The 19,703-nt window shown below is 36.8% G+C and overlaps 1 protein-coding gene across 1 annotated transcript in view; it reads left to right on the plus strand.

Annotated features, from left to right (window-relative positions):
- Window positions 1–19,703, plus strand: part of LOC127659674 (protocadherin-11 X-linked-like) — a 233,583-nt gene that overhangs the window by 206,386 nt on the left and 7,494 nt on the right. The gene's annotated exons all lie outside the window — the stretch shown is intronic.

The following is a 19,703-nucleotide window of genomic DNA, read 5'->3' on the forward strand; positions in this document are numbered from 1 at the left end:
GGGTACCCTCTCCATGTAGAAAAAAATAGATAGATGTATAACATTGGATTCTTTATTTTGTGTCTTCATAATTTATATATATATATATATATATATATGAGTATGGAAAGTATTCAAACCCCCTTAAATTTTTCACTCTTTGTTATATTGCAGCCATTTGCTAAAATCATTTAAGTTCATTTTTTTTCCTCATTGTACACACAGCACCCCATATTGACAGAAAAACACAGAATTGTTGACATTTTTGCACATTTATTAAAAAAGAAAAGCTGAAATATCACATGGTCCTAAGTATTCAGACCCTTTGTTCAGTATTTAGTAGAAGCACCCTTTTACCTAATACAGCCATGAGTCTTTTTGGGAAAGATGCAACACGTTTTTCACATCTGGATTTGGGTATCCTCTGCCATTCCTCCTTGCAGATCCTCTCCAGTTTTGTCAGGTTGGATGGTAAACGTTGGTGGACAGCCATTTTCAGGTCTCTCCAGAAATACTCAATTGGGTTTAAGTCAGGGCTCTGGCTGGGCCATTCAAGAACAGTCACGGAGTTGTTGTGAAGCCACTCCTTCGTTATTTTAGCGGTGTGCTTAGGGTCATTGTCTTGTTGGAAGGTGAACCTTCGGCCCAGTCTGAGGTCCAGAGCACTCTGGAGAAGGTTTTCATCCAGGATATCCCTGTACTTGGCCGCATTCATCTTTCCCTCGATTGCAACCAGTCGTCCTGTCCCTGCAGCTGAAAAACACCCCCACAGCATATTGCTGCCACCACCATGCTTCACTGTTGAGACTGTATTGGACAGGTGATGAGCAGTGCCTGGTTTTCTCCACACATACCGTTTAGAATTAAGGCCAAAAAGTTATATCTCGGTCTCATCAGACCAGAGAATCTTATTTATCACCATCTTGGAGTCCTTCAGGTGTTTTTTAGCAAACTCCATGCAGGCTTTCATGTGTCTTGCACTGAGGAGAGGCTTCCAGTCATGGCTGCAGTGATGGTTGACTTACTACAACTTTCTCCCATCTCCTGACTGCATCTCTGGAGCTCAGCCACAGTGATCTTTGGGTTCTTCTTTACATCTCTCACCAAGGCTCTTCTCCCTCGATAGCTCAGTTTGGCCGGACGGCCAGCTCTAGGAAGGGTTCTGGTCATCCCAAACGTCTTTCATTTAAGGATTATGGAGGCCACTGTGCTCTTAAGGGCAGCAGAATTTTTTTTGTAACCTTGGCCAGATCTGTGCCTTGCCACAATTCTGTCTCTGAGCTCTTCAGGCAGTTCCTTTGACCTCATGATTCTCATTTGCTCTGACATGCACTGTGAGCTGTAAGGTCTTATATAGACAGGTGTGTGGCTTTCTTAATCAAGTCCAATCAGTATAATCAAACACAGCTGGACTCAATTGAAGGTGTAGAACCATCTCAAGGATGATCAGAAGAAATGGACAGCACCTGAGTTAAATATATGAGTGTCACAGCAAAGGGTCTGAATACTTAGGACCATGTGATATTTCAGTTTTTCTTTTTTAATAAATGTGCAAAAATGTCAACAATTCTGTGTTTTTCTGTCAATATGTGGTGCTGTGTGTACAATAATGAGGAAAAAAAATTAACTTAAATGATTTTAGCAAATGGCTGCAATATAACAAAGAGTGAAAAATTTAAGGGAGTCTGAATACTTTCCGTACTCACTGAATATATATATGTTTATATATGCTCCATGCTAGGCTAAAAACAAACCCTAGCTGGCCAGATATCCCGTCTATCCTGCTCTCAAATGTTTGCTCCCTGGACAATAAACTGGACTACATCCAACTCCAGCAGACTACGTGGCGTGAGTTTAGAGACTGCTGCGTCTTTTTTTTCACGGAGACGTGGCTCAGTGACAGCGTTCCGGATGCTGCCATTCAGCTAGACTGGCTCACCTTGTTTCAAGCCAACAGAAATGCAGCTCTGTGCGGTAAGACTTGCAGTGATGGTTTGTGTGTTTACATCAACACGGAATAGTGCAAGAACTCTATGCTAGTCTCTAGCTACTGTTCATCGCTTGTGGAGTTTGTGACTGTTAAATGCAGACATTTTTATTTACCACGTGAATTCACCACTGTCATAACCAGAGTTTACATTCCCCCCAGTGCTAATGCTAAAGAAGTGCTCTGTGAACTGTATGGGGCTATTAATGAACTGTAAAACGCTCACCCTGACGGACTGTTTATTGTCGCCGCAGATTTCAACCATGTGAATCTCAAGACAGTGCTCCCTAAATTCCATACGTATATGGACTTTGCAACGAGAGGGGCGAGCACGCTAGATATTGTTTACACAAACATCCCAGGCGCGTACCGGGCTGAGCCCCACCCCCACCTTGTCTACTCAGACCACAACTCTGTTATGCTAATTCCAGCATACAAGACCGCTCGTCAGATGCACAAAACTGCTCCAGAAGCAGGTGAAAACCTGGCCAGCAGGTGCCACCTCTGCTCTTCAGGACTGTTTTTAGTATACTGACTGGCACATGTTCAGGGAGGCTGCAACATATGGCGACTCTATCAGCTTGGATGAATACACAGCATCAGTGATCAGCAAGTGCATTTATTATGTCACTTTCTCCAAAACCATCACCACACACTCCAACCAGAAGCCATGGATGACTGCAGAGGTGTGTGCGCTGCTGAGGACAGTTGACAAGGCAGCCCTAAGAACAGCGAGGGCCAAACTGTCCCGGGCCATCAGAGAGGCAAAGCGCGCACACGCCCAGAGAATCCACAGTCACTTCCAGGACATCGGCGACATGCGGCACATGTGGCAGGGCATCCAGGCCATCACCAACTACAGGACGACATCAGTTGCCTTTGACAAAGATGCCTCCCTTCCAGATGCATTGAACTAATTCTACGCTCTGTTTGAGGCACAGAACGACTTGGCGGAGAGGAAGACCACCCCTCCACCCAGCGACCATGTCTTACCACAGCTGATATGAGGAAAACTCTATGTAGAGTCAACCCACGGAAGGCTGCTGGACCAGACAACATTGATAGTGAGGACAGCTGAGAAGATCATAGGGGTCTCTCTTCCCTCCATCAAAGATATTTACACCAAACGATGCATCCGCAAAGCAACCAGCATTGTGGATGTCCCCAAACACCCCTCACACAAACTCTTCACCCTCCTGCCATCTGGGAAGAGGTACCAAAGCATTCAGGCCCTCATGACCAGACTGAGTAAAAGCTTCTTCCCTCAAGCCATCAGACTCCTCAATACTCAGAGACTGGACTGGCACAAACACACACACACACATACACACACACACACACACACACACACACACACACACACACCTGTACACCATCCAACTTTTGCACATGTCCAGAGTTGAACTTAAATTCATTGTTACTTTATACCTGGCTGCTACCTCAATAACTGCTATGTCCATAGAACACTATTTCATAGTATGTTATGTTTACATTTGGCATTTTTAGAAAGTGTTATCATTTTTGCACTACTTAGATTAGAAATGTGTACTAGTCGGAACTGCACTGTCTCTCACTGTCTCTTACTGTGTCTATTGTCCTGTTCCTTTTTAGTAATTATTGTACTGTCCTGTACTTTTTGCTCACGTTTGCACATGCACTTTATGTAGGAATGTGTAGGTCTTATTTAGTCTGTGTAGTCTCATGTGGTTCTGTGTTTGTCCTATATTGTTTATGTAGCTTGTTTATGTTATTGTCCTGGAGGAACGTTGTCTCATTTACTGTGTACTGTACTAACTGTATATGGTTGAGTGACAATAAAAACCACTTGACTTGACTTCAAAATTACAATTGATTTATTTAGGGGTAAAAAAATTGAATGAGGGAAAAATACTGAGTGCACCTTTAACTAATGTAAACAAATGCAACCTTATTAAAAAGTGTTACCTAATATTTTTGTTTCTGTGGTTATGTGATTCTCTCAAATTTCACAGACATTGTGTACATACATAAACAGTGTTCCATTGCACTCATACAAACTATTGCCTAACTGCACTAAAAGCAAACCCTTGGAAAAGGGTCTTGTGATATGTGGCCAAAACAAAATGCCTGAGTCCACTCATACTACTTGTTGCCAAATCATGTTAACATCATATTCAGTCCACCTTAAGTTACCTCCCAGTCTAAATGAAGGTGAACAAGCATTACGATTAGATGCTGAGGGGTTCAACCTAAATTAAAAAAGATATTTTTAAATGGTGCATAGACCGGTCCATACTAAGCACATGTCTATATGCAGTATTCCCCTCTGATGCTCAAGGTCACACGAAGCGAAGAGTTTTAATTGAAAATGAAATTGTCTACCTGATGGGTTCACCTAATTATGAAATATTAGAGTGGAGAGCACGGATCAAGAAAGTTAGAAATTATGAGGGGATCACCTTGAAGATTACAGTTTGCCATGTGCTCTGAACCCTTTCACTGACCAATGACAACTAATCTTACCTTCAAATTAATGCCTGTGCTCTCTGTTTTCAAACCAGGAATACAAATCCCATGAAATTATGACTGTAATCGAAAAGTAGCCTCCTGTTCAGAATTGTCTGAAAGCGCTAGTCCTTAAGCCTGAGGATAAGGCACATTGTCTTGGTTTCCTGACAGGGGGGTAATGTCATTATCATACATATGGTATCGGTTTCGCTATAGACTTGTGGAGACCTTGAGAAGGCTGAGGCCGCTGAATGGGCTTTGATGACAAGCAGCAATATTCAGCCCTGTCCCTGGCTTCACAACATGATGAAAAAACATATGACATTTCGTATATGGAGTTTCTGTCTTTCCATGCCTTCACCAAGACACACTAATGGGTCTTGACATTACAGCTGTAAGAGATGCCAACCATAAAATGCGACAGACAAAGGGTCATCTGGGGAAAAGAAAATACCTAGAACAGGATGACAACCCATCCCCCATCCCATGCTTTTAGAGTCCTTTGGCATGGCAGGACAAATGACCAGGGCTTATCTAGGGGTGGAGACACAATCCAGTGTGCATGGCGTTAATGTTTGATTGTGGTTGCCTCAGGTCAGACACAAAAACTCAAGGCAATGAGGTCAATAGGTTTTGGGCAGTCTATTGAACACGGCCCTGTGGCTATTTTCTATTCCTCACACTCTCTGGATGTCTTGTCTTTCTGAGCCCCCTTCATCCCAACTGGGTGTTTTTTTTTTTTCCTAGACCCATAGCGTGTCTGTCTCCTTTGAGTCTCTGAACCATGGTGTACATCTGCCTCTTTTGAGTTTGTATTTGTATTGATCCCCATACTGTATATATATTTCATATTTTAGTCTTTCAAAGGACACACCTGAATGTTGTCTGCTCTTCAGTCAACCCTGATAGCTTCATTGTAGGGTAGCACTTAATGAAAATTTGTATAATGTGTTACCCATTGTAAATCGTCAAAGCAATAGCAAACTGGTCAAATTATCCTGTAATTCCGTTAACTCTCCAAATAAATGAAGTTATTATACGACTGTCTTGAATGCTTGATTCGTATCATTCTGTTTCTGCACTCAAATATTTTATAATGATGGCTAAACTGTACTCTATATTTGACTGTTGTCTCTGAAAAACCATTTCTTAAGCTGTGCTATGCATGTCTCTTATAGCACTCAAGGTCTCTTCCTTTTCACATATTTACTTTTTCTTAAATCAACATTTCTTATTTGGCAAGTGGCCATGCTTTGTGTCAGGGTCCTGATCATCCTGCTGGGGTTTATGTGCACTAAATCAAGATATTTCCCTTTTTGCCTCTGGAATTGGACCTTAACAACAAACAGAGAATATCAAACAGCAATTCTCCATTCTTACAGCTAGGGACCTTTGAGGCTGTACATGATTTAGTTCAACAGTTGCTGATTCTTTTATACACATAATCATCCTTTTAAATAAAATCCAAAACTCGAATCCTACCCATATTTAAGACCCATTGCCTCAACATAGTCACTCATCACTCAAGTTAAAGGGATATTTCACCCAAAAATACTGCAGAACACAAATGCTTTTAGAAGAATATCTCTGCTCTGTAGGTCCATACAATGCAAGTGAATGGTGACCAGAACTTTTAATCTCCAAAAAACACACTAGTTAGCATTAAAGTAATTTATAAGACTCCAGTGGTTAAATCCATATCTCCAGAAGCGATATGATAGGTGTGAGTGAGTGAGAAACAGGTCAATATGTAAGTCATTTTTTGCCATAAATCTCCAATTTCACTTTCACATTTTGAAAGTTTATTATTCACTTTTTTTTTTTTTGGCAATTCACATTCTTTGTGTATATCGCCACCTTCTGGTCAGAGCTGGTCAAAGGTGGAGATTTATAGAAAAAAAGTACTTCAATATTGATCGGTTTCTTACCCACACCTATTATATCACTTCAGAAGATATGGACTTAACTACTGGAGTCTTTGGATTATTCTATGCTGCCTTTTTTGAAGATTTGAAGTTCTGGTCATCATTCACTTGCATTGTATGCATTGCACTGTACAGAGCTGAGATATTCTTCAAAAAATGTTGTGTTCTGCAGAAGAAAGAAAGTCATACACATCTGGAATAACATGAGGGTGAGTAAATTGTGAGAAGTTTCCTTTTTGGGTGAACTATTTCTTTAACAAATGCACAGATTTATTTTAGCTTTAATACATTTGTGTCAACAATAACTTGAGGCATTTTGATTAGCTATTAAGTATTGTTTTATCCCACTCTTGACCTAAATTCAGGCTTGGATGTCGCTATAACAATTGCATACCACAAATTGGACACTTTTTTATATATATATAGTTTTAGTTTGTTTCAATCTATTACATCTGTCTACCCAGTCACACTCTTTGTATGTGTGAGAGTACATGAATGTGTGCTTGTGTTTGTGTGTGTGTGTGTGTGTGTGTGTGAGAGAGAGAGAGAGAGAGAGAGAGAGAGAGAGAGAGAGAGAGAGAGTTTTCTTGTGCACATGTTTGCCGTTGTCTGATAAATATGTTACATGGCACTAAGGACATAATATAAAAACAAAGCTTTAATCCCATATTTCAGAAAATTGAATCTTAATATACTTGCTGCACATTGTGTGATTACTTGTGTGAAATCAGATGCTGGTCTAGCATGCATCTCTTCTATATTCCGGGCCCTGCAGAAGTGCTGGTGACAGGCGTCTGACAGGTAGACAGTGCAGTGTAGGGAGAGATAGTGGAGAAATAACATGTCTTTGGAAGAGGAAACCCTGGAACTGTCTTCTATATGGACACTCTAAATATATTCATATGAAGGCAAACGTATAATATATTCATCTCAATATATCAAGTGATATAAGCTGGTGTTATATAAGCATTCTATTGTATGCAATAAAGAATGTCACTGTATTGTGAAATATCAATATTGCTGGTGATGCTTTATAATAACTTTCATGTATAAGTCATCAAAAAACATGATATATTACTTTAAATAATGCTTAACGGATCAGTAGTATATGTACTGTCAAATTGTTTCAAGTAACATGAAAATTGTTTTGATACATTTTTATATTTAGGCCATTCATATTTAAATATACAATTGTTTGCCTAAGCATTATATAAGGTTTGTCAATTACTTATTGATGAAAGCTATTATAATGTGTTACCAGAGATAGGAAGACAGTGGTAATCTTCAAGTGCACAATGTTTATGTTATTTATTTAATGGTTATTTGTGGAAATAAAATTTTTGTGGTATTAAGAAGATATGTACACAAGCTAATCTTCCCGTTTTAGGCAACAAAGTGAAGTAGGACACGTACATTGCTGTTTACTACCCCCTAAATAACTAGAGATGGTAAATGACAAAGACACAACATCTGATGTTCCAAAATTGATGGCATGTCCCCTTGATGCCTGAAAGAGGTTCTATTCCCTGGAGAGCAGAGACAGGCACAGAGACTTAAAAGAGTGTTGGGTCAAGAGCAGGGATGAGTGTGTTTTTCTGTTTATAATAAAGTGTGAACAGTTGTCTCTTTTTCTTTTGCAGAGACTCAGAGAAGCAGAAATGTTAACATTTTACAACACATTATAAACTTTAATAAAACTATTAATTTTGTACACTTTGATTTATTGAAATCATCACACCCCCTGAGGTACTCTAGACCATTGTGACGGCACTGTCTGGTGTTTGCTCTGTGTTCCATTTCTCCTCCGCAGAGTGGCAGCAGGTGTGGGGGCGTTCCTTGATTGCTACGCTGATGGGCACGAGGACAAAAGATCGGTTCTTGCCAGTGCTAGCTCTCTCCCCTTGCTTCCAGTACTTCTCTGGGGCTCATTTTACTATTATTTGTATGCTTTGAACACCTTATTTTCTTTACTTTAATAAATGTATTTCTTTATGCTAATTGGAGTATTGCCTTTTCTTCATGTTGCCCGCCAAGAGCCAGGCGTGTGTAACACCTTCTTTAATAGTTCAAGCTTCAGACTGCAGGCTGCTGTCACAAAACATTGTAAGTTATTAAAAAGTATTTGATTACAGCAACACTGACAAATGATTCACACATCCATCAGTGCTTTATCTCTATTATACAATAGTGCAAAAGATTGTGCATTATTCACCTAAGTCAGCACTATTTTCCAGGTGCAGTTAATGTTTTTACTGTCTGCAGAAAGCAGTGGGTAGATGGAATCAGGTTTAAAGGAATATTCCTGGTTCAATATAAGTAAAGCTCAATCGACAGCATTTGTGGCATTAATGTTAATGTTGATTACTACAAAAATTTTATTTGACCCTTTTTAATAAAAAAAAAAAGAAAGAAGCAAAACAATTTAAACCCACCGGACCATTACTTTTCACATACAAAAATAGACATACCACACATTACGTAGACTAAGAAAACATAAAACCATACTTAAGAAAAAGATTAAGGCATGTTTACATTGGTGGAAACCATCCACGGCAAAGGCAGGTTTAATTTTCTTGTTTAGCGCCAGTCATTTAACTGCTAATAACTGTTTGTATCCAAGGATTTTTTTATGTAATTTGTTTTGCAAATCAAAATGTTTATATTGCGATATAGCTGATAGACAAAATTTCACAAGTGTCAACGTAATATATTTTTGTTTAACTTTAGGGCATAAATCCTATATTGATACATCAAGTGTTGTAAAAATGTTTTCAGAGAAAAATGGCATTAACGCACAAATTGTAGTTTAACATGACAGAATTAAAATCATCTCTGTCCTGACAACAAACAGCATAGTGGAGAGGTACACTTGGAAACTGCAGTTTTCCTCGATTTCATTAAATGACAATGACATTACCTTTATTATTGGTTGATTCGCTCATAAGATTCCTGCAGCACTTGCTTGAACAGTGCATTTCAGCTGTGCTGGATGTAGAGATGTGCGGGGATTGGAGGTCTGCACAGGCCTTAAAATGAAGCCAAAACCCTTCGGGTTCTCGGGTCCTGTCGGGGTCGGGTTGCAGACCTCTAGAGGGGATGGAGCACCTAAGGGGAAGAAACTGGTCAGGCCTCTGATGTGCTGGCATCCTTCAAAACTGCACCAGAACTCGATGTTGGTAGTGTTGTTTGAACTTGTAGGATTAGCGTCTGCTTACTCTTGAAGTAGTCCAGAAACAGCTGATGTCTCTTCATATTGTGCTCACAAAATTAATAACGCATGACAATTTTAAAGGTAGACCATCACTGTAGTTTTAGCACCTTGATGTTTGAGCTGTGAATTTGTTTAAATTGTCACTTTTGCAGGATTAAACAGTTTGCAGTGTTACGTCATCATGGCAACTTGCATATACATCTATATCCAAAATATATCTATAAAATGTGATATAAATGTACACAGAAAGGCTTAGTAATTAATTTTATCACACAAAAATAATGTGATTATGCATAGGGGTGCCACACAAAGGGGGTGCCAACAGTGGGGGAATGGAATAAACCCCACCCCCCATCCCCACCAGATGTATGATGTAATTGAGTGCACTTTTATTTTAGAGAGCCAATTAGGGATGCTGCGATCAGGATTTTTACAGTCGATACCATCTTCTTTTCACCTGGTCGTCAAATCCCGAAACCGATCATTTCACCTATTATAAATTTTTTTTAAAGTATAGGCTAACAAAATATTCTCAATATTTAGATTGGCCTGTAAAAATAATTAATCTAAGGAGTGGAAAGAGTACTGAAAAATCATGCTCAAGTAGAAGTACTGTTACTTCCCAAAAAATGTAGTGTGAGTAGAGTAAAAGTAGCTAAAAATTACTCAAGTAACAGTAAAAGAGTAGCTCATTTAAAAGTACTCATGAGTAGTGTGTATTGAGTACCAAGTTGCAAAACCTATGCCCCATTATAATGAACACTGTATGCCAACTTTTAAAATGCATCACTTATCTATGATAAACACTACATGAATCTGATTCCAAAAAATAAAAGGGAGACATGATAACAGAAATGAAAAGATTAAAATTTGATTTTAAATACACTGATCACCATTTATATCGTAATGTATGAAACAATTGCATTAAAATCAGTTTATGTTTACAGTAGGTCTAAATTTCCCTTAATGCTGACAGAGTGTTATTGTTGTGCATAAAACATGTTCAAACAATGCAAGGAATTCAAAAAAATGCTTAATAAACAGAATCACTTGGCACTTCATGTCCTGCACAATATAGGAGAAAGAGCAGACATGGGAAAATTTGTTTGGTACAGGGGCTAAATCACACTTGAAAAGGAATAATTTGCCTAAAAATTAAAATGATCTCATAATTTACTCACCCTCATGCCATCCTAGATGTGTTTATGACTTTCTTTCTTCTGCAGAACACAAATTAAGATTTTTAGAAGAATATTTCTAACTCTTTTGGTCCATAAAATGAAAGTGAATATTGAAGCTCCACAAATCACATAAATCAGCATAAAAGTAGTCTAATCCATGTGACTCCAGTGGTTTAATCCATGTCTTCAGAAGTGATATGATAGATGTGGTGAGAAACAGATCAATATTTAATTCATTTTTTACTATTAATTCTCCTCCCTGCTCAGTCAATCTCCACATTAACTTTCACTTTCTTCTTGTGTTTTTGGTGATTCACAATCTTCATGTATATCGCCATCTACTGGGCAGAGAGAATAATTTCTAGCAAAAATGTACTTACATTTTGATCTGTTTCTCACCCACACCTGTCATATCAATTGTGAAGTCATGGATTAAACACTGGAGTTGTATGTATTATCTTGAATTGAATAGACCTACAGAGCTAAAATATTCTTCTAAAAATGTTAATTTGTGTTCTGAAGAAAGAAAGTCATAGGCAGATGTCATGAGTGTGAGTAAATGATAAGAGAATTTTCATTTTTGTGTGAATTATTTCTTTAAGTAGTACATTGGGGGCCAAATTGTCCTCCTTTTGAGATACAATATTCCACATTAATGTAGTTCTTGTATCTGTTAAGACAATAAATAGTTGTGTTCTCATTCTAATGCACAATGCACAATTTTCTGAAGTTTGTCACTAGTGGAATATTCTGCTGAAGTGTTGTTCTGTAAATGTTGATACTTTTCTATCTTTATAAAAGCTAAGCATAATTATAAATAATTTTATCATCTCTACTTTCCTGGTAATTTATTATACCAATTAACACACTCTATTCATTTACAAAAAAAATATTATTATTAAAAATGTCACTGTTTTATTGCATTACATTAATACTTTTAAAGCTACTCAAGTTATTACACCAAAAGTAGTGAGTGGTTTTCATCATTTACATGTAGTTTGATTAATAGCCTTTACATGACATAGCCTACTAGACAGTGCTCAATTCGGATACATGTACACTTCAAGTCCGACATTTTGATTTAAATACGTTTTTTTGTCCCACTGTTTTAATTCACTTAAGACATAAACAACTGTGTTTACATTAAATCCTCATCAAGATGGGCAATGGCGGAATTATAAAGTGTATTTGATCATTTAGGTGTGAACCCGTATTAGCACTCAAACATTATCTGCCTGTCAAACAAACAGCACGCAGCTACAGACGTAAGGAAATAAAGTAAATCTTTTCAATTTCATCTAGATCAACTCTTGCCATCGCGATTGATGTAATGAACACTCCTGTTCTAGCTATAGACCATAGGCTAAATATATAGAAAACTACTCAAAAGTTTGTTCGAGTTCACTCTTTTTTCCGATAAACATCTAGATAATTTTATTGCCCAGCGCTATTGATAACATTGCAATAATGTCTCACAGCAGCGCAATAATCTCAGTGATAGATTACAGACTAAATTATAGACACAGAATCTAGTAAGCAGAAATATGAAATTTACATCAATATGTTTCTTCAAATTAGAGGCAGGATTAATGCTGATATATGGCTTGAGCAAGTTAAACTCGCATGACACGATCAAGTAATTTGACTTTTTCAATGCGAAAAGCCCTTCCAGGTGCAGGTGGTTATGTTCAGCTATAAACTGTGCTTGAGGCATTCTCCACAGTTGGCGCCAGATCTGCAGCTGCCGTAAAAATCTTTTATCTATGATTTGATTTGAAGGGAGTCCCTAGCCAATCATGTTGATAGATACAAATAAAATCAGGACAGGGAAGTAGCAAACATAGATGGTGGGAAAAGTACAGTTACAGCACTTAAAATGTTCTCAAGTAAAGAAAATTACTTTTTTTAAATATTTTTTTTTAAACTACTTAAAAAAGTACAATTCTTGGGAAGAAGTAGTTAATTACAATAACATGAGTATTTGTAATTCATTACTATACACTCCTTATTAAGCTTATTGTCAAACTGAAGACAAACTGATAACCCTTTGCCTTGTCGCATGTGAAATGCCACATTAACAGTACAGTACACAAACCTTTCAAATTCAAATTACCGATCACCAATCGAGTCACAGGACATGAATATCAGCTGATACAATTGGTGGCCGACAGATCGGAGCATCCCTAGAGCCAATTATTTTAAAGAGCCAGTTCATGTCCCTGAATTTCAATTGTGGAGCAATATCGTACAGTCCCCAGAAAAGTAGGTTCAATCAACAGCATAACACTCAGGAATGAGACTGATCAAATTAGGTTCAGAACAGTTTTATTTTTGCGTATTTGCACCGTTTGAATATTTGCCTTATTTCTTTGGTGAATTAAGTGCTAAAAGTATGCAAATAAACAATGTAAATACATCACACGCAAATTAACAATGCAGTCTTAGTGAATTCCCTCTAATATGTCTGATAACATACAGTAGAAAAAACATCCATGTTATGTTGGAAAATGTAAGAAGCTTCTTGAACAGATGCCCCCCACAGCACTAAAGTTATTCTTAGCTTCTCTTTCAAAGAATTGAATCTGAACCTTCAGTATCGAATAGAAAGCACATCACTGCAAGACATATATCATGGACACAATGAGCCTGAAGGTTGTTTATTAAATATTTCTAAAAGCTAATTATCCACCCCAACTTCTCAGGCATTTCCATTGTTAAAGATTCCAACATTTGGAGGTTCATTTATTTTACAAGACAATGGAGTGAGTGTGGTAACTGGCTTTCTGTCCTGCCAGTAAAGGCTTGAAAGATGGCCCACCTTTGATGCCATGTACTCACTATCTGCCTGACCATAGAGGCAGTTACCATAATATATTGCTCAGGGAAAAAGAACAAATCACAAGTGACTAACAGATATATTGCAGATCCGGAGGCATAGTTTATTTCCTACCACCCCAAAGGAATTCATTGAAGATATAGACTATTCTATGAGTCAAAGGCCCACTTTGGTGTGTCTGTATGTGAGTCTACTATGTCTGCAGTATGAAAACCTTTTAAAGCTGTGCATCTGCACATCACACCAAACCAATACGCAAGAATTTGACATCTAAACAGGGTTTAGAACTTTTATGTTATTTTCTTAATTTTTTATGTCTTATTTCCCCAAAGAACCTGTGTATTGTGGTAAACCTGTTACAAAACACCCTAAAGCCTATTCAATACCTTAAAGCCTATCTGCAGATGTTCTAGCCAAGTCTGGAAACATATTTTCGAGGGTTACAAGTGGTAACTGAGTTCAAATCAGTCACCATGAAGAACATTCCAGCTTTACAAACTAATATGAATGGCGAGTACGTTTTCGAGGAGGTAGTGCATGGCTCTGTCTATGCCCTTACCTCCAAAGTTTTGCGTAATCTCTCACACATATTGCTTCATCCATCTTTGTTATCTTTTCATAAGAGCACAGTCTCAGTATACAAGGTGGATATTTTACCTCAAAGAAATTGTTTCCTTCCTTTCACATTTCAAAAAGCATTATCCATTGAACATTTCACTTTACTGCCCAATTTCTCTGCATATGTAAATTCTGCCATTAACTTTGCTTGTGTGATGGTTGGAAGTAAAAACTATGTATTTTTTCATACAAAGACTGTATATATATATATATATATATATATATATATATATATATATATATATATATATATATATATATATATATACAAAAAAAATATATATATATATATATATATATATATATACAAAAAAATTATATATATATATATATATATATATATATATATATATATATATACAGTATATATATGTATGTATATATATATATATATATATATATATATATATATATATATATATATATATATATATATATATATATATTTTAATTTATTTTTTTTAATGCAAGAAAAATGAATACCTTATAATTTCAAATTATATTATTTTTATAAATAATTGTAACCATGGTTATATTGTAATACAGTATACAATAATACTTACACCTTCTTGTTTATATCTTCAAATAGTATAATGCACATGATTACACATGATATAATATGAAATTTGGTGTTGATCATGTATTGTAATGCATTATGTAATTTGTTACCAGGAATATATATTATAATGTATTATAACTCTAGTCACAATTATGTGGGTATTTTACATTTAGAAAGTTTGACATATTCTGTGGTGTGATGTGCTATATACTCCATCTAAAAATGTTTAGCTTTTTGATATTTTTTTGTAATTAGTAGGCCTATGCATGCATTTTCATAAACTAAATAAATAATTGAGACACTACATGTAAATTTAATTTATATCACTGCAGGGCCATTTAAAATCAATTAGATATAAAGATGGCTAAAAGGTGATTAAAAATGGAACCAACAATGTGATATTTCCCTTAATAATTCATTACATATACTTTCATACAGTCTGATCCTAAAATCTTGATGTTGATGAATAAAGCTACTCATTTACGAGTAACTTACAACTGATTATAATTCATATTATACAGCATTATAATGCATTAAGAAAAAATCATTCAGGCTTAAAAGAAAGTTTTACCATTTATTATGTTTATTTATTTTTGCTTGTGTGTTTTGCACATTTCATATTGTGGATAAATTGATGATGAATCGGTTTTCATCACATGCCGATCCATGTGCACAGTAAGTCATCTTGGCAGGCCTGGCGAATGCAGCATGGATCTATGTTATTATCATGATCAGTGCTGATTGCTGATTGTTATGGTGTTTGCACCTCTCCTCTATTCAGCCCATGCTGTGTATTTGGGCAGTGCTGATTGTGTTGATGCTAACACCCCCCTCCTCTTGTCTTTCTAATGGAGGGTAGGATTGAACACAGGAGAGGAGATGAGAGGCAGGGCCATAATGAACACCAGACAATCAAGACCATCAGTCCACAGAAGAGAGAAAAAAAAAGAGAAAAAGTCAAGTAGCTAGAAGTACATTATGGCCAATCTTTTCTCCCATACAGAAAATAAATAAAAAAATAAATCTTTCAATTTCCTTTACCTCTCATTCCCACCTTAAACACTTTGTGTGACACCAAATGTAATCTTTTATCTGTTGCTTGTTTTTAATCAACGCTAACAAAAGAAAAGACAGTGGAGAGAGTTTGACCTACTGTGTTCTGGGGACAACCTCTTTCTGTGGTCACTTTGTCCTTGATTTTGTTTTGCTGTTTTAATCTCAGCCAAGTCAATAATATTCTTTGTTGTCTGAAAATGGTGTCAGAAAAAAAGGTCTCCCTCTTTTGTTGAAATTACCTCCCTGTGACTTCCCTCTCCTCCGGACTCGGGATAAAGTAATCATTAAATGTTGTTTTCTGCCTGCAATTACTTTCCATTGCGTTGGGTCAAACACAACATGGATAGTGAAAAGAGTGTGCTTTGAGGGGTGCTGAAAAGTGTGAGTCTTGTTCTCTTGCTACATTGAAGATCTGGGATGTCTTTCAAATTCAAGTTTTAGGATTTTGAATATTTTAAAACAGAGATAAATTATGAAGTAAAATGAAGAAGATATATTATCTATTTTTAAGTCAGAAATCAAAAGAAAGATCTTTAAAGGAATAGTTCACCCAAAACTGAAAATGTTCTCATCATTTACTCACCCTCATGCCATCACACATTAAGAAAGTGTATGACTTTCTTTCACTTGCAGAACACACAGATTTTTAGAAGAATATCTCAGCTTCATAGGTCCATACAATGCAAGTGAATGGTGGCCAGATCTCTGAAGGTCCCAAATAAGCCTTCAAGGCAGCATACAAGTAACCCATAAGACATTAGTTAAACCCACATCTTCAGAAGCAATATGATAGGTATGGGTAAAAAACAATAAATATTTAAGTCTGACTATAAATGTCTACTTTCGCTTTCACTTCCACTTTTGTTTCTTCTTTTGTTTATTTGCGATTCACATTTTTTGTGCATATCACCACCTACTGATTGGGGCTGGTCAAAGGTCTTAAATATTGATCTGTTTCACATCCACATATAATATCACTACTGAAGATATGGATTTAACCAATGAAGTTGTATGGATTACTTTTATGATGCCTTTATATGCTTTTTGGACCATCAGAGTTCTGGCCACCATTCACTTGCATTGAACGGACCAACAGAGTAGAGATATTCTTCCTTTGTGTTCAGCAGAAAACAGAAAGTCATACACATCTAAGATGGTGTGATGGTGAGCAAATGATGAGGGAATTTTCATTGCTGGGTGAACTATCGCTTTAAGGTACAGAAACAATTGCATGTAACCACCTTTTACAGTGGATTGCTTCCATTGGTTTTCAGATTATTTGCTTAAATTTAAGCACACAAGAATGTTTGGAACATTCGCAGATTGTAGTAGGAAAACATGGCTCATAAAGTTTATCGCAAACTTGTGAATTGTATCCTGTCATTAAATCAAAAGGGGCACCAACCAAATTCCTAAATTCATGTCTGTTTATTTATTTTATTTTTATTTTTTGAAAGCAGTTCACTCAACATTTTGTTAATAATAGAATTAATAATAATTTGTGATGAAAAAGTTTGTTTTATGATTAGAAAAGATTGCAAAATAAAATCAGTTGTGGTCTTAGACTTTTGGACCCAACTGTATGTGGGTACGGTTAAGAACTCAGATTGATACATACGTAAAGTGTAAATATGCAAACTCTCTATTGTGACTGCTATAAATGAAGAAATATCTTTTTCATTGTTGCAATATAAAATATGTTAAAGTACTATCAGCAGAGTCCACCCTATTGAGAGCAGGCATATTTCATTCTAGCCAGCTAATTAAATATCTAACAACCTCATACTGCCACAGTGGATTTTTATTTTAATTTTATTTTTTTTTCACAAGGATTAAGTCAGTTACATTTGGTTTGAAAAAGCTGGAAAAAATTGGTTTAAGTCAATAACTGTAAATTATTTCACAGTATTTGTCATTGATTTAGAAGTCTTAAAGTGTTAGTTCACCCAAAAATGAAAAGTCTCTCATCATTTCCTCACTTCGTGCCTTCTCACACATTATCCAGCAGCCATATCACCCTGTAGTTCAAAACTGGTTGCCTACTGAAACTAAGCAGGGTCAGTACCTAGATGGGAGACCTCCTGGGAAAACTTAAGTTGTTGCTGGAAGAGGTATTAGAGAGTCCAGCAGGTGGTGCCCTCCCTGTGGACTGTGTAGGTCCTAATGCCCCAGTATAATGATGGGGACACTATACTGTAAAAAGACACCGTTCTTCGGATGAGACGTTAAACCAAGGTCCTGACTCTCTGTGGTCATTAAAAATCCCATTAAAAATCTTCTTGAAATGAGTAAGGGTGTAACCCTGGTGTCCTGGCCAAATTCCCCCATTGGCCCTTATCAATCATGGCTTCATAATAATCCCCATCCATTAATTGGCTGTATCACTCTACTCTCTCCTCTCCACCAATATTTGGTGTGTGGTGAGCTAACTATGGCTGCCGTACCATCATCCAGGTGGATGCTGCACACTGGTGGTGGTTGAGTAGAGTCCCCTGTTCACTGTGTAAAGCACTTTGAGTGTAGTGTCAGAAAAGCGCTATAGAAGTATATTTGAGCTCTGTAGGTCCATTCAGTGTAAGTGAATGGTGGCCAGAACTTTGAAGCTCAAAAAAGCAGACTGTATAAATGCACCATAAAATGAATCCATACAATGATAGATGTGGGTGAGAAACAGATATTTAAGTCCTTTTTTACTCCACTCTCCACTTTCATTTTCATGTTCTTTTGTTTTTGGCAATTCGTATTCTTTGTGTAGGATAATTTATAGTAAAAAAGTATGTAAATATGTATCTGTTTCTCACCTATCATATCGCTTCAGAAGACATGGATTGAACCACTGGAGTCATTTGGATTCATTTTATTTGCTTTTTGGAACTTCAAAGTTCTAGCAACCATTCACTTGCATTGTATGGACCCACAGAGCTGTTATATTTTTCTAAAAATCATTGTGTTCTGCAGAAGGAAGAAAGTCATACACATCTGGGATGGCATGAGGGTGAGTAAATGATGAGAGAATTTTCATTTTAGGTATCCCTGAATAAATATATAACAAACATTATAATTGAACAATTAAAATAAAATACAAAATGTATCCTCAGGAACAAAGACAAGTCACTGTTGTTTTGATGAATATATCTAAAAGTATGACAACATTCTTAGACAGTGTGAGCACTGTACTCTTGTGTAGGCGTGGATACAGTACTGCGAATATGCTTGTGTTGTAAACTACGTCTGTTGCACAGGTGTGAAAGATGATAAACAAGTAGGGAATTGGGAAGATACAAGTCTGAATAAATGTCAGGCATAAAGCTGATGCTTCCATTTGTAACTCCCCTTTTTTCATGAGGACAAAATCCATCTTTTGTGCCAGATTTTCATTCAAATACAAGAACTGCACATGTGTTGCCCTGAAGTTTTTTTACTGCCGAGTAACAGATGGTGGGATGTGTACTTTAGGCATTTAGGGGGCCATTATTCAAAAAATATATACTGTCTTCTGCTGGACACCAGAGCAAATCAGCTGTGTAATAGTGAATTACAACTTCCTTCTAAATTTGTCATGCAGTTCGTCAATCGGTTATTTACAGTAATCTAGTAAACAAGGGAATATATCATTATGTACTGTATATAGAATTCCACAGCTCTCTATTTTTTAAGCTTCAATCGACTAATTATGCTGATTGACAAGTTAATACATTTTCAAGTAATCAATGTTATTAGTAAAGGGGCAGTGGTGGCTCAGCGGTTAAGGCTCTGGGTTACTGATCAGAAGGTCGTGGGTTCAAGCCCCAACACCACCAAGACACCACTGTTGGGCCCTTGAGCAAGGCCCTTGAACCTATCTGCTCCAGGGGCGCCGTATCA

The sequence above is a fragment of the Xyrauchen texanus genome, chromosome 19 (genome assembly GCF_025860055.1).
Source record: "Xyrauchen texanus isolate HMW12.3.18 chromosome 19, RBS_HiC_50CHRs, whole genome shotgun sequence".
NCBI lineage: Eukaryota > Metazoa > Chordata > Actinopteri > Cypriniformes > Catostomidae > Xyrauchen > Xyrauchen texanus.